Raw genomic sequence first — 12,146 nt, 5'->3', positions numbered from 1 at the left:
AACAAAACACTAAAGAAGATTTCTGAGAGTGGTGTGCACTGGAAGAAACATATAGCACACTTGCAAGCTAGTTCCATGTCCCTTAGCAGAGCTTAAGTCTAATTTCTCCTAACTTACCCTCCATGATGCTATAGCATCTCCTTCCCTCCCACCCAGTTTGCTGATGTAACTGAATCCCTTTTGCAGACACATTTCTAATATAGTGCCACCAGCATGATCAAGATGGATCAAATGGCCCAGGAATGACCCTCTGAACCTTGGCTAACCTTAACAGCTTAAGTTTGGTCACATTTCTGCACTGATGTTGGTCGTGGCTTTCACTACGCACCAAAACATTAACCAAGGTAATTCAGTTGTGTCAACAGTAGGAAGCACAAAGTTTCTCACCATACATCACTCCCACCGCACAAATAAAGCACACTGTTGAACCTCTGGGTCCCTCTGGAGAACTCAATGGATGCGGCTTGCCCTTTATTTACTTTTCTGAGAAAAAGTGAAGATTTTCACTCGCTTGTACAGCTGCACACAGTGTGCATTATTTTGCTGTCGATTTCAAGAGAATTTGGGTTTTACTTAGAGTTACAAAAGACTGATAGAAATGCATATGCTTTGCTACCTGGTCATAAGCATATTTAAGCATAACTTCCATAAGTAACAATCCTCATCTGTTGTAGTGCTTTTAACAAAATGTAAAGCTATGACCTGGGTGTGACTTCCATTTTAAAGATAGATTTTATAATATTAAAGCTGTGTCATGCATCTTTAGTGTTTTTTCCTGATTTCAAGTTATGTTGATTTCGATTATGCATTCTTTGGGACTGCAGGCCTGAATACATCTGCAGTGAGAAGCCACAGCCAACCCAAACTAGTTCATATGTTTGCTTCTTGTATGGCATCAATATATCTAATTTTCAACATGGTCAGATCTGTGGGTACTTAAATTCAGGGGTTGGAGCTATGAACTGACAAGACAGGTCTTCTATGAACCTGATAAAAGCCCAGATTTGCAGAGGGAAGGAAAACGAGATCTTAACAAAGGGGTGTTAACCCTCCCACAAAAAAACAAATGATAGAAGCACTGTCTGTAGCTTTAAGAAACAAAAGCTTTCAGTGGCCATTGCTAGACAACCACCGCAGCATTCAAACCTTGGTTTCTCTTTGTTGAGGGCTTTTTTACCTCAGCACCAGGCCCACCAGCAACCACCAGGTGACTTCCTACCACATGACTTGCATGCCTTATCCTGGCCCAGCGGCTTGCTATGGTTTGACAGAAGCCACTGCACAAAAGCCAGTGTGGTGTAGTGGTTAGAGTTTCAGGATTGCATCTGGGAGACCTGGGTTTGAACATCCATTTTGCCATGGACACTCATCGGGTGACCTTAGACCAGTCACACACTTTTGGCCTAGCCTACCTTACAGGGCTGTTGTAGGGATTTAATAGAGGAGAGCAGAATGATGTAAGCTGCTTCGGGTCCTCACTGGGGAGAAAGGTGGGGTATACATGAAGTAAATAAATATCAACATCACAAAGATGGGGGGCAGATAAAGGTAAGTTGATGAGTGGCTGGGAAGGAGAGAAAGCAGCAGGGAAAGATGGGAATATGAGGGCTGCCAGGATGAGGGAACAAAGGAAGGGGGATACAGGGAGAAGTGGGGTGTCCCAGCTCAAGTCCTTGCAAGTTTCCCACCACACAACTAGGCCTAGCAGCTGCCACTGCACAGCTGGGCCATAGTTTACCTGGTTAATGGCTGCAAGGGGGAGGGAAGGAGGGACAACTGAGGGCAGGGGGGCAGATACAGGTAGGTGGCTGTTGGGTGGAAATTGAAAAGGGGACAGGCTGTGGGGGGTTCCAGGGAAGAGAAATAGCAGGGAGAGTTAAATAAGAGGTCCCCAGAAAGTCCTAACAGGTCCCCTGTTTGTATGTTATTTTTTTTTACTAGTGGTGAGATCTTGCATAAGTTTTGGGCTCTGCTTCAGGATCAGAAGAACCAGAACTTGTGATTTTACTTTTTGTGCATGCACAAGAACACACAAAGTTGCTTTATATGTTCCTTCTAGCTCAAGACTTACTACTCTGGCTAGCAGCACATCTCTAGCATCTTGGGCACAGAATGGTCTACCTAACCCACAGATTCTTAAAGTGACATTGTTGGGGACTAAGCCCAGGTTCTGAAGCACATGTACCACTATTGAGTCATAGCCTTCCCCTTTCCTGGCATGCTGGTTGAGAAAGATAACTTATAGGGCAGGATACAACCTAGAGAGTCACATTAGGGATGCCCAAAAGCTTATGGGTTCCTCGGAGAAGCTTTGGCATTTATGTTTCATGATAGCAGTCCACAACATTTACTTCCTGCATTATCAGTCAAAAGATGGTAGTTTTAAGGTAGAGGGTGCTCATTCAGATGTAGAAGGCCAAAGACCTACTTGTGTGGTTTTCTGGACCATAGCCCTACTAGAATGATCTCAACTGCAGCCTGTTTCCAGGATATACACATAGGAAGGATAAGTTTCATCCTGGATCTGCCTGGGATAGAAAAACACTCCTAGCAGTCAATATAGAAGCAAAAGTCAGCAGTTCTACTGCATATCAGATGTCTGGAACATTTTTAAAAGTATGACTGTGAAATACTGGTAATTTATTATGAAATTGTACTTTTTTTCTTGATCAATGAATAATCCTATTACTTTTGAACGGACAAGCAAATTCAGAGGTAGGTAATGTTGACTTCAACAATTAAACTATTATGAAAACAATAAAATAAATACTTTCCACTGAACTAGGGAAAATTGTAATTGAAAACTGGGTTGTTTCATGTTTATTTTCTAGTCTAATGATTTCTATAGCAGCCCTAAACCAAAAGAAGACTCTCCAATGTGTTACTTCCCTTTCAGTCTCCTCTTATGCACATTACATACAAATCTCTTGTCACCTTTTTCACAGGTCTTCTACTGGCAGGACACTTGCTTTGCTTTTTTATCCCCTCCCCATAAAAGCTTTGAACATGGCAAGCTAAAAAGTAAACAGATGCAAGTCTCTCCCCCAAATTTGAATTAGATGCTGGTGTCCCCAGAATTAGAGATGTTATTGGAGAACTATCTCCAACCTGAGCTTCCCATGTAGCTTTTATTTGTTTCTTTGTTTTCTCCATTTCAAAAACCAACTATGCAATTTTTATTCTTGCTAATTTTTATATTGTGCAGTTCCTTCAATGTCCCAGCAAGGCTGGGTTGCATTCCATTCCATCTTACCTTTTTTAGTCTTCTCCAACCTTTTTTGTTGGAGAAAATATCTTGGGGGAAAGGCAAAATCGAGAACAATATTTTTAAAAGTTTTGTTTCCAAATCACTTTTTGCTAGGCTGACCACTTACTGAACATTTAAAAATGAATGTAATTGGATAGATTGTTGCCTGCAAAAGAGGACTGCCTGTTGACTGGAAAAGCTTTCTTCTGTGCACTTAACAGCAGGAATCATTAGGTGAAGCTTTTCATGATATGGAGCTAAACGTTGTCACTAGTGGATCAAACAGCTGTTAAAGGTCAGATCAAAAGTTGGCAGACCTAAGCCCATTCTTGCCAGCTTCCTGCTATAGCCTAGAGTTACACTCTTTTCTCTAGAAGTAAGAAATGTGGCCTAGAGTTGCCACATTTCTTACTGATAGAAAACCTTTTTGGAAATTCTACAGTTGTGTCAATGTATTGCCTGGCCAGAAGAAGCTGTACAACCCAGCTACACTTCTATTAATATCTCCCTCTGGGGGAAAAAAATGGTAGCAATCTATTGCACTTTTTTGCTATTAAATCTTTCCACCTCTCCCTCCCCCATTTTCCTTCCTTCCTTCTTTCCTTCCTTCCCTGATGTTCATATCTTGTGGCTCACAAACATCTGACATTTATTCTATGTAGCTCTTACATGAAGCAAGTTTGGCGATCCCTGCCATAGGGTTTTCAAGGCAAGAGGAATTCAGAGGTGGCTTGCCATTGCCTATCCGCATAGCGACTCTTGGTGATTTCCCATCCAAATGCAAACCAGGGACAACCTGGCTTAGCTTCCAGGATCTTATGAGATCAGGTTAGCCTGTGCTATCCAGGTCAGGGCATATTTAACATAACTGCAGCTGTCTTAAGATATCTAGATGCTTGATCTTGCTAGCTGGCTTGCACTATACTTGCAAAGGTTTGTACAAATTGGGACTGGTCAGATGGATTGCAGTCCACAAACTGTGTATGGTGGCCCACCAGAGACAAAATAAACCAACTTTTTTTGCTGTCTGCAGCTGGCGGGAGGGAGGGCAGTATCAGACACCTAGCAGGCCATCTTATTTATTTATTTTATTTCAATTTTTAGCCCACCCTTCCTGTAGGACAGTCTCAGGGCGGGTTACAACATAAAAACAATCAACAGTAAAAACAATAAAAGACCAATTTAAATGTATAAAATCTAAAACGACAGAGTGACAATAGATGACTATTAGGCTATATTCTGCTTCTAAGTCTCACACTGTAGAAGTCTAGGCTCGCAGAACCAAAGTATATGTCATATCTTAGTTAATATATCTACTCCAAGTAGATATATTTAGAACTTGCCTGTGAAATGAGATAGCCCTGAGATTCAGCAGTGGCAGAAGCATATATTGGCCCTACAGAATTCAATGAAAAAGCAGTTTATTTATTGGTGTTCATAATCATAATCCCCTCTTTTTCTTTTGCACTGGGCAACAGCTGCCCATGTTTAATTTGTCAGGACAGCTCAGGTGGTCTGACCCAATTAAAGCCAACCCCAACAACATACCTTCATGTAATTCTAGTGTGGGCCTCTGAAAGATACTCTCTATTTGATTTGTCAACCTTTCTTTCGCTGCCTAAGTGGATCCAATTAGCCACTAAAATCTAAAACTTAGAGTCATCCCTTCCACCTTTCCCTAAATTCTATGTTGTCAATCAAAATGGACATTCTGGAGAGCTGGAAAGAAACATCTTCACAAAATTTGGATTTGATCACAAACATTTGTGTAGCTCGTTGCAGAGGAGTAGCAATAGTAATCTGTCACAGCAAAAATAAACTGTAGTATTTAGTACCTGAAAGATGAACAGTTTTTTAAATTCTATCACAAGCTTTCATGGACTAGAACTCACTTCATCAGATGCAAATACCTGGTCCTTGCTAGGTGTGCGGCATACACACACATAGAGGACCATCGAGAACAAAAAGTTGTAAACTGCAGGATCAAAGAGGATATGAATTGCAGGAAGTACAAGGTAGGAAGACAATAGGTAAAATTCAAATGTAATGCAGGAAAGCACTACTCACAGTAGCGTTAACTGGTAATCATGCAACTTCCCTAGTTTTGCTAAGCTAGTTAACACCTGTAATTAGGGATTGTTTTGTAGAAAAAATAGGTGGTGGAGCTCATCCAGGGATTGTTATGCAGCTGCACCTACTATTCAATGGACAAGGTGGGAAGGAGGAGGTGGAACTCTCAGAAAGGTTCAGGAACTATGCTCCTGTGAGCTCCTGCTGAATCCGAGGCCTGCCTGTAATGATTGAAGATTCCCAAGTCCTTGTTAAGTCTTGGGGAGATATTATCAATTTTTTAAAATAAAAATATATTGTTGTGTATTGGCATTTTACAGTGCAATCCTAAGCAGAACTACACCTTCCCATGTCAACTGAAGTAAATGGACTTAGAAGGGCATAACTGTTCAGGATGGCATTGCTAGACAATGAATCTACTTCATGCCTGTGGTGAAATGGTTGCCAGCCAACAGCAGCTTTTGCCACAATACATGTGTTAACCTTTAAGTTGCTTTAGAACTCTTTACCAGTTTTACTCCTGCATTCAAATACAGTTAAAACTCACAGAAGGATGCTGCTAAGTACATCAGCACAGGCATTATTTGTGCTAAGATGACCCGTTTAGCACTGGTCAAGGCACTGAAAGGTTATCACAGGCATGTTTGTGTACTGATGTCACACAAATTGCATAAGTCTGTTAAAATGCCGAGCTAACTCATCTAGAAATGCTTGGGCATTTTAGGGTAATCACAAATAGGTTTGTGTATTGTGTGCATTTAACAACTGCTGTCCCCCTACCTAGAAAAGGTTACACTTCAATGAATGCAGTAATTCCTGGCTGTAAAACTCTTAGGGATCAAAGGCCCTGCTTTAAGGGAAGAGGCTATATTTTCCACTGAACACCAAAGGATGGCAAAGTTGGGAAAACATCCACCAAGACAAGCGGAGCTTTCCTGGCAGGTGGTCCATGTTCCAGTTTTAAAAGTTTCTTGCCCCCTTCTGAATGCCATACAAGAGATACATGTTGATTACTCCTCAAATGCTCTTGACGTTTATGAGGTGAAAACAGTTAACGTGATAGATTAGCAGTAAAGGGAAGGTAAGTCAAAGTCCTCATGTTTAGAGAGGGTTGATTACTGAATGAGGGAGAATGCCCAAATGGTTGAATAATTACATGACAAAATGGATGAGGGGGTTGTATGAATTATGCAGCCTTCGTTGTGGTCTGGAAATGAATGCAATTTCAATGGGTGGATTTGAAATAAAATATTTAACAAACCTGTTTGCAGATGAAGCACGACAGGGTGGCAAGCAGTCTTTAATTATATCCCAATTAATATATTTCAAATGTAGTTGACAGCAGAATACAGGGGCAAAGCGTGGCGTCACATTAACAGATGTTTGCTGCATGAATTAGAGAAGTGGTTAATATTTAGGGTCTCCTAGTCATTAACAATATGCATGTATAGCATCATTTATTTGATTGGCCTAGGAACTTCCAAAAGATTCAGAAGATCCCAAAGTTATATCAAGAGCAAAAGGTGCCATGCAGATATATATATTTTACTGTCAAGTCACAACTGACTTATGGTTACCTTGTGGAGTTTTCAAGGCAAGAGATGTTCAGGGGTAGTTTGCCATTATCTGGCTGGCTCACCAGCTATATCAGTTTCTTTAAAAGTGTGATCTGGCCAAAGTGATCCATTCTCTGATCACATCGAAGTTAAATTACTGTAATGTTCTCTATGTGTGGCTGCCTTGGAGAACAGTTCGAAAACTTTGGTTGGTCCAAAATGTGGCCACCAGGCTATTGTCAAGAGTTGGCTACAGGGATTGTATCACCCTTGCGCTAAAAAAATCTACACAGGTTGCAATCCTGGGCACAATTCAAAGTGCTGGTTCTTGCTTTTAAGACCCCAAATGTCTTGGAGCTAAGGTACCTGAAGGACTGTCTCCTGCTACACTATCCAGCCCACCAGTTAAGATCTGCCTCTCAAACCCTGCTCTCTGTGCCCCACCCTTCAGAGGTGAGGTGGGCATTTTGAACATATGAAGCTGCCTTATACTGAATCAGACCCTCCGTCCATCAAAGTCAGTATTGTCTACTCAAACTGGCAGTGGCTCTCCAGGGTCTCCAGCTGAGGTTTTTCACACCTATTTGCCTGGACCTTTTTTAGTTGGAGATGCTGGGGATTGAACCTGGGACCTTCTGCTTACGAAGCAGATGCTCTACCACTGAGCCACCGTTCCTCCCCTTTTTGTGGTGGCACCTCATCTTTGGAACATTCTCCCCCCTCAAAGCTTGCGTGGCACCTACATTACTTTCTTTTGGGTGCCAAGCTAAAATGCATTTTTTAAAACTTGGGCTTTTAATTAGGGGTTTTATTTTTTCAGCCTTTTAACTGTCTGCTTCTGTTTATGGATGGTTTTCATGCTGTTTATGTCCAATGGCTTATTTTTAAGCTCTTGAGCACACCTGAAGTGGCCTTATACTGAATTAGATAGCTGTTCCATCAAGGTCAGTATTGTCTACTCAGAGAGCAGCAATTTCCCAGGGGCTCAGGCTGAGATCTTTCACATCACCTACTACCACTTGACCCTTTTAAATGGAGATGCTGGAAATTGAATCTGGGTCCTTCTGCATGCCAAACAGATGCTCTTCTGCTGAGCCATGGCCCCTTCCCTAACTTCTTTTTAATGACTTGTTTTTAATATTGTGACATTATTTTAATTGTAAGTCACCTCAAGCATGACCCTGAGGAGGTGGAATAGACATATTGCAAATAAATAAATAATGGGGGAAAGCCTTGTGTAGACCTGTCCAGCATGCAGTCTTTGCTTGCTGTCCCATGGCCCAAGCAGTGGGAAATTTTTAAATCAGCATTTAACGTTTAAGTTTTAAGTTTAAGTTTTAAGTTTAATGTTTTAACATTTAATGTTTAAATCAGCATTTAATGTTTTAAGTGCAACAACAATAATATCACTGTAAAGCTTATAGTGTTAGCGTGTTGTATTAGTAACAGCATTATAGTTTACACAGACTGGGTTGGATCCTGTGGAGGATTTTCAGTGATGGGTGATTTTCACCAGTTCCCCTCCTCCCAAGGCTGATGTTTGATTTAAGGCCTTCTTTCCTTCAAGAGCAGGTTTTGGGGTGCAGTAGGAGGTGAGAAGTTACTCTGGGCTGATGGAAATCCTTCTATTGGTGGGTGTTTTTGTAAGGAACCACACAATCATATTTATTTCTTAATAAAGGCAAAAGGTAAAAGTAGTCCCCTGTGCAAGTACCGAGTCATTTCTGATGCATGGGGTGACATCACATCACGACATTTTCATGGCAGACTTTTTACGGGGTGGTTTGCCATTGCCTTCACAGTCATCTGCACTTTACTCTCAGCAAGCTGGGTACTCATTTTACTGACCTCAGAAAGATGGGAGGGAGTCAACCTTGAGCCAGATTAGCCAATCTTGAGTCAGCTACCTGAACCCAGGTTCCGCTGGGATCGAACTCAGGTCGTGAACAGAGCTTGGACTGCAGAACAAAGCTGTGAGCTTATCACTCTGTGCCACGGGGCTCCTTTGTCACCGCTGTGTGCTAATTTATTTCTTAATACCAATTAAAAAAAAGGAAACTTAGCTGATTCAAAGTACAATTGCCTGTGGGAACACTCTGATTCTTTTCTGTCCATCAAGCCAGGATATTAGTGAGCTAGAGAAGAAATCAAAGACCTTCTCAGCACACATAAAAAGAGAAGAGAGTGTATTTTAAACACACATACCTGCACAAACTAGGCTTGCATTCTACATGTTGCTGATACCTAAAAACCCATCCAAAATAACATTATTATTTATTTACTTCGTTTATACCCCAACTTTTCTCCCCAGTGGGTGTTTTACATCATTCTCCTCTCCCCCATGTTATTCTTACATCAACCCCATGAGATAGGTTAGACTGAGAGTGTGTGAGTGGCTCAAAGTCAATCACCACACTGGCTCTCACATGCAAAATGTGACATAATCTGATAACTCAAAGACAATAACAGTCATTTTCAGGAAATAAACTGGAATTTGGACCACCCAGAGTCACTGGCCTGTATCATATATATAAAAAATCAGAGCTGCTGCTGCTGTCTCAGGGTTTGGTGGTCCATGTTCGGCATGGCACTTCATGTTCTGTATTTTGCACACAAGTAATTGCACATTTCATTACATATACTGGACTTGAGACAAGGTATCAGTTATTCTTCTAATTGATTTGTTATTACTTTTGCTTTATACTTCTTATTTCAGTAATATTCCTTTGCATTTAAGTACTGTATAGCATTCAAATGGGTTCACGTACACGGGACTCAGTAATTTTTGCGACAGTTCTGTAAGAAAGACTAGTGTTATAATTCCCATTGAGAATTATAGTGGGAGTGAGAAATGATGGTTCACCTGCAGTCACTTAATTCAAGGTGAGATTTGCTATGCTACCTTTGTATAATGTAGTACATGAGGCTGCCTTATACGGAATCAGATCCCTACCTAGTATTGAATTAGACCACTGTTCTAACAAGGCCAGTAGTACTACCTACTCAGACTGGCAACAGCTCTCCAGGGTCTCATAGCACCTGATACCTGGTCCTTTAACAGAAGATAGGAGGGATTGAACCTGGGACCTTCTGCATGCTGAGCAGATGTTCTACCACTGAGCCACAGCCCCACTTTTTGAAGGGCAGATGGTCATCATAACATATCTCTATGTTCCGTATGCTCTATGCTCCACTGCTGTATGCTAATACCCTTCTGCGAACAGTAGGAATTTTACAGTGCCATCTTAAGCAGAGTTAACGCCTTTCAAAGTCAATTGAAAAGTGCAGCTCTTCACATATGACATTATCTTCATCTGATAAAACAGAGAGAGGGAGAAGACTGGGCCAGGGAAAGAGTGCTCCATTGCTCTGTTCTTAACAAGAAGGAGCAACCAGTCATGGCCCAGTGATAAAAATACCTGCAAGTGTTTGCATGTGTTTGTCACATGAACACCTCACCTTTTCAGGCACACACTCACAACATTGTAGATGCACACCTGAAAATATAATATATGAAGTAGCTCTCCACTGATTTGTCTGTGAAACCTTTTAGGTCATCATTATAGTCCTGTGTGTGTGTGTGTGTGTGTTTACATAGTTATCTTTTCTAAATAATTTTGTCCTCAACTTAGAGCAGGGGTGGGGAAAGAAAACTCTGTATCCTCACAGGAGGAAAGGTCTTGAAGAGTAAACGACAAGCTCTATGGATGCATTGGAATGTGGTAATATTCCTCTTTTCACCTTTTCTGCACTTGAGAATAGATCTTGATGTGAAGTCTAATAAAGAGAGACCAGCATACTGCACAAGGCACCCTCGGGTCACAAGGGGCAGGAGGGAAATACATCTCCAACATCAGCCAAGAAGTGGAATTCTGAAGGCTGTTCTTCTAGCTGGCCATTTCACTGATTTGTTCATTTGCAGTGATTTACAGTATCAGCCCCACAGCTGACACCTTTATGTCCCTCCCTCCTATCCCAGCAGGCCCCACAGACACCGGTCATGATAGATGCTGGTGAACTTTTCCTCTGATCACCTTCTAGAGAACTTTCCCATAATCTATTGTTTTCCATCACAGTAGAATACAAAACAAGTTTTTCGCTTCCACCCTTGACTTTCACTTACTAGCTATTTTGCCCTATCTTTAAAGCAATGCACAGAATTTATTACATCAGTGTGAAAGAAGTTCTAAGCTCCTCGTCTCTTTTTCCCACTCCATGAACTTAAAATGGTCCAAAGTAAATCAACATAATGGCTGCCCGCCTTACATTGTCACGGGACTTCTTTATACACAGCGTTGTCATGTTATTTAGAACACTTAATTGAAAACATAAAAAGAACAGAGCTAGTTAACTTTGTTTGGCTTCTGTGTACTGTTTGAAAGTACTTAAAAGGCAACAACTGGCTCCACTAGGCAAAATAAATCAGATGGGGAATATCCCAATTTTTAACCTTTAAAATAGTCCTTTCTTGATTAAAGAATATATATGATATTAATGAAGAAGACGAGTTGGTTTTTATACTCTGCTTTTTGCTACCTGAAGGACTGTAAGGAGTAGCTTACAATCTCCGTATCCCCACAACAGACACTCTGTGAGGTTGATGGGGCTGAGAGAGCTGTGAGAGAACTGTGACTGTCCCAAGGATACCCACCAGGCTTCAAGAGTTGGAGTGCGGAATCAGACCTAGTCCTCCAGATTAGAGTTTGCCATTCTTAACCATTATACCAGACTGTCTCTAATGAAGTATGTTAGCTATTCGACTACAAACAACTACACAATGTGCTCAACCCAGCTACCGATAATATTACATTTAGATTTAAAATATCAATGTTAGCTGCATTGGCTTCACTGCTACAACAGCACAGGGAAAGAAATTTCGGGAGGAACAGGCAGAAAAAGACAGTGGTGATGGGAAAGAAATAGTAACCATACATTTTTTAAAAAAACAATGCTGGTCCTGTGGCTATACCTTTGTAAGAGGTAAAAGGCCCATTGTGGTATAGAATTTAGAGTGATGGACTAGGATCTGGGAGATACAGGTCTGAATCTGCTTCTGCCATTGCTGACCTGGAGTCTCTCTCTCTCCCCCCCCCCCCCATCCTTAACCTATCTCTCAGAATCATTGTTGAGAGGATAGAATAGAGGAAGGAAGAATAATATTGTGGTTTCCATAGGAAATAAAAGAAAGGGAATAAATATTTAAATAAATAATAAAAATAGCATAAACTTAGCAGATGGTCTGTTTTTATCACATGCCCCCTCCCCCCATGTGC

At 41.2% G+C, this 12,146-nt stretch overlaps 1 non-coding gene across 1 annotated transcript; it reads right to left on the bottom strand.

The window, feature by feature from the left end:
• Positions 1-7,477: 7,477 nt before the first annotated feature.
• On the bottom strand, positions 7,478-7,544 carry TRNAT-CGU (transfer RNA threonine (anticodon CGU)). The gene has a single exon. It is a non-coding gene; the product is annotated as a tRNA-Thr (tRNA).
• Between the last annotated feature and the right edge of the window lie 4,602 nt (positions 7,545-12,146).

Source organism: Heteronotia binoei, chromosome 6 (assembly GCF_032191835.1).
Source record: "Heteronotia binoei isolate CCM8104 ecotype False Entrance Well chromosome 6, APGP_CSIRO_Hbin_v1, whole genome shotgun sequence".
Classification (NCBI taxonomy): Eukaryota; Metazoa; Chordata; class Lepidosauria; order Squamata; family Gekkonidae; genus Heteronotia; species Heteronotia binoei.
Note: the sequence above shows the minus strand (reverse complement) of the source record. Positions and strands in the feature narration are given on the sequence as shown.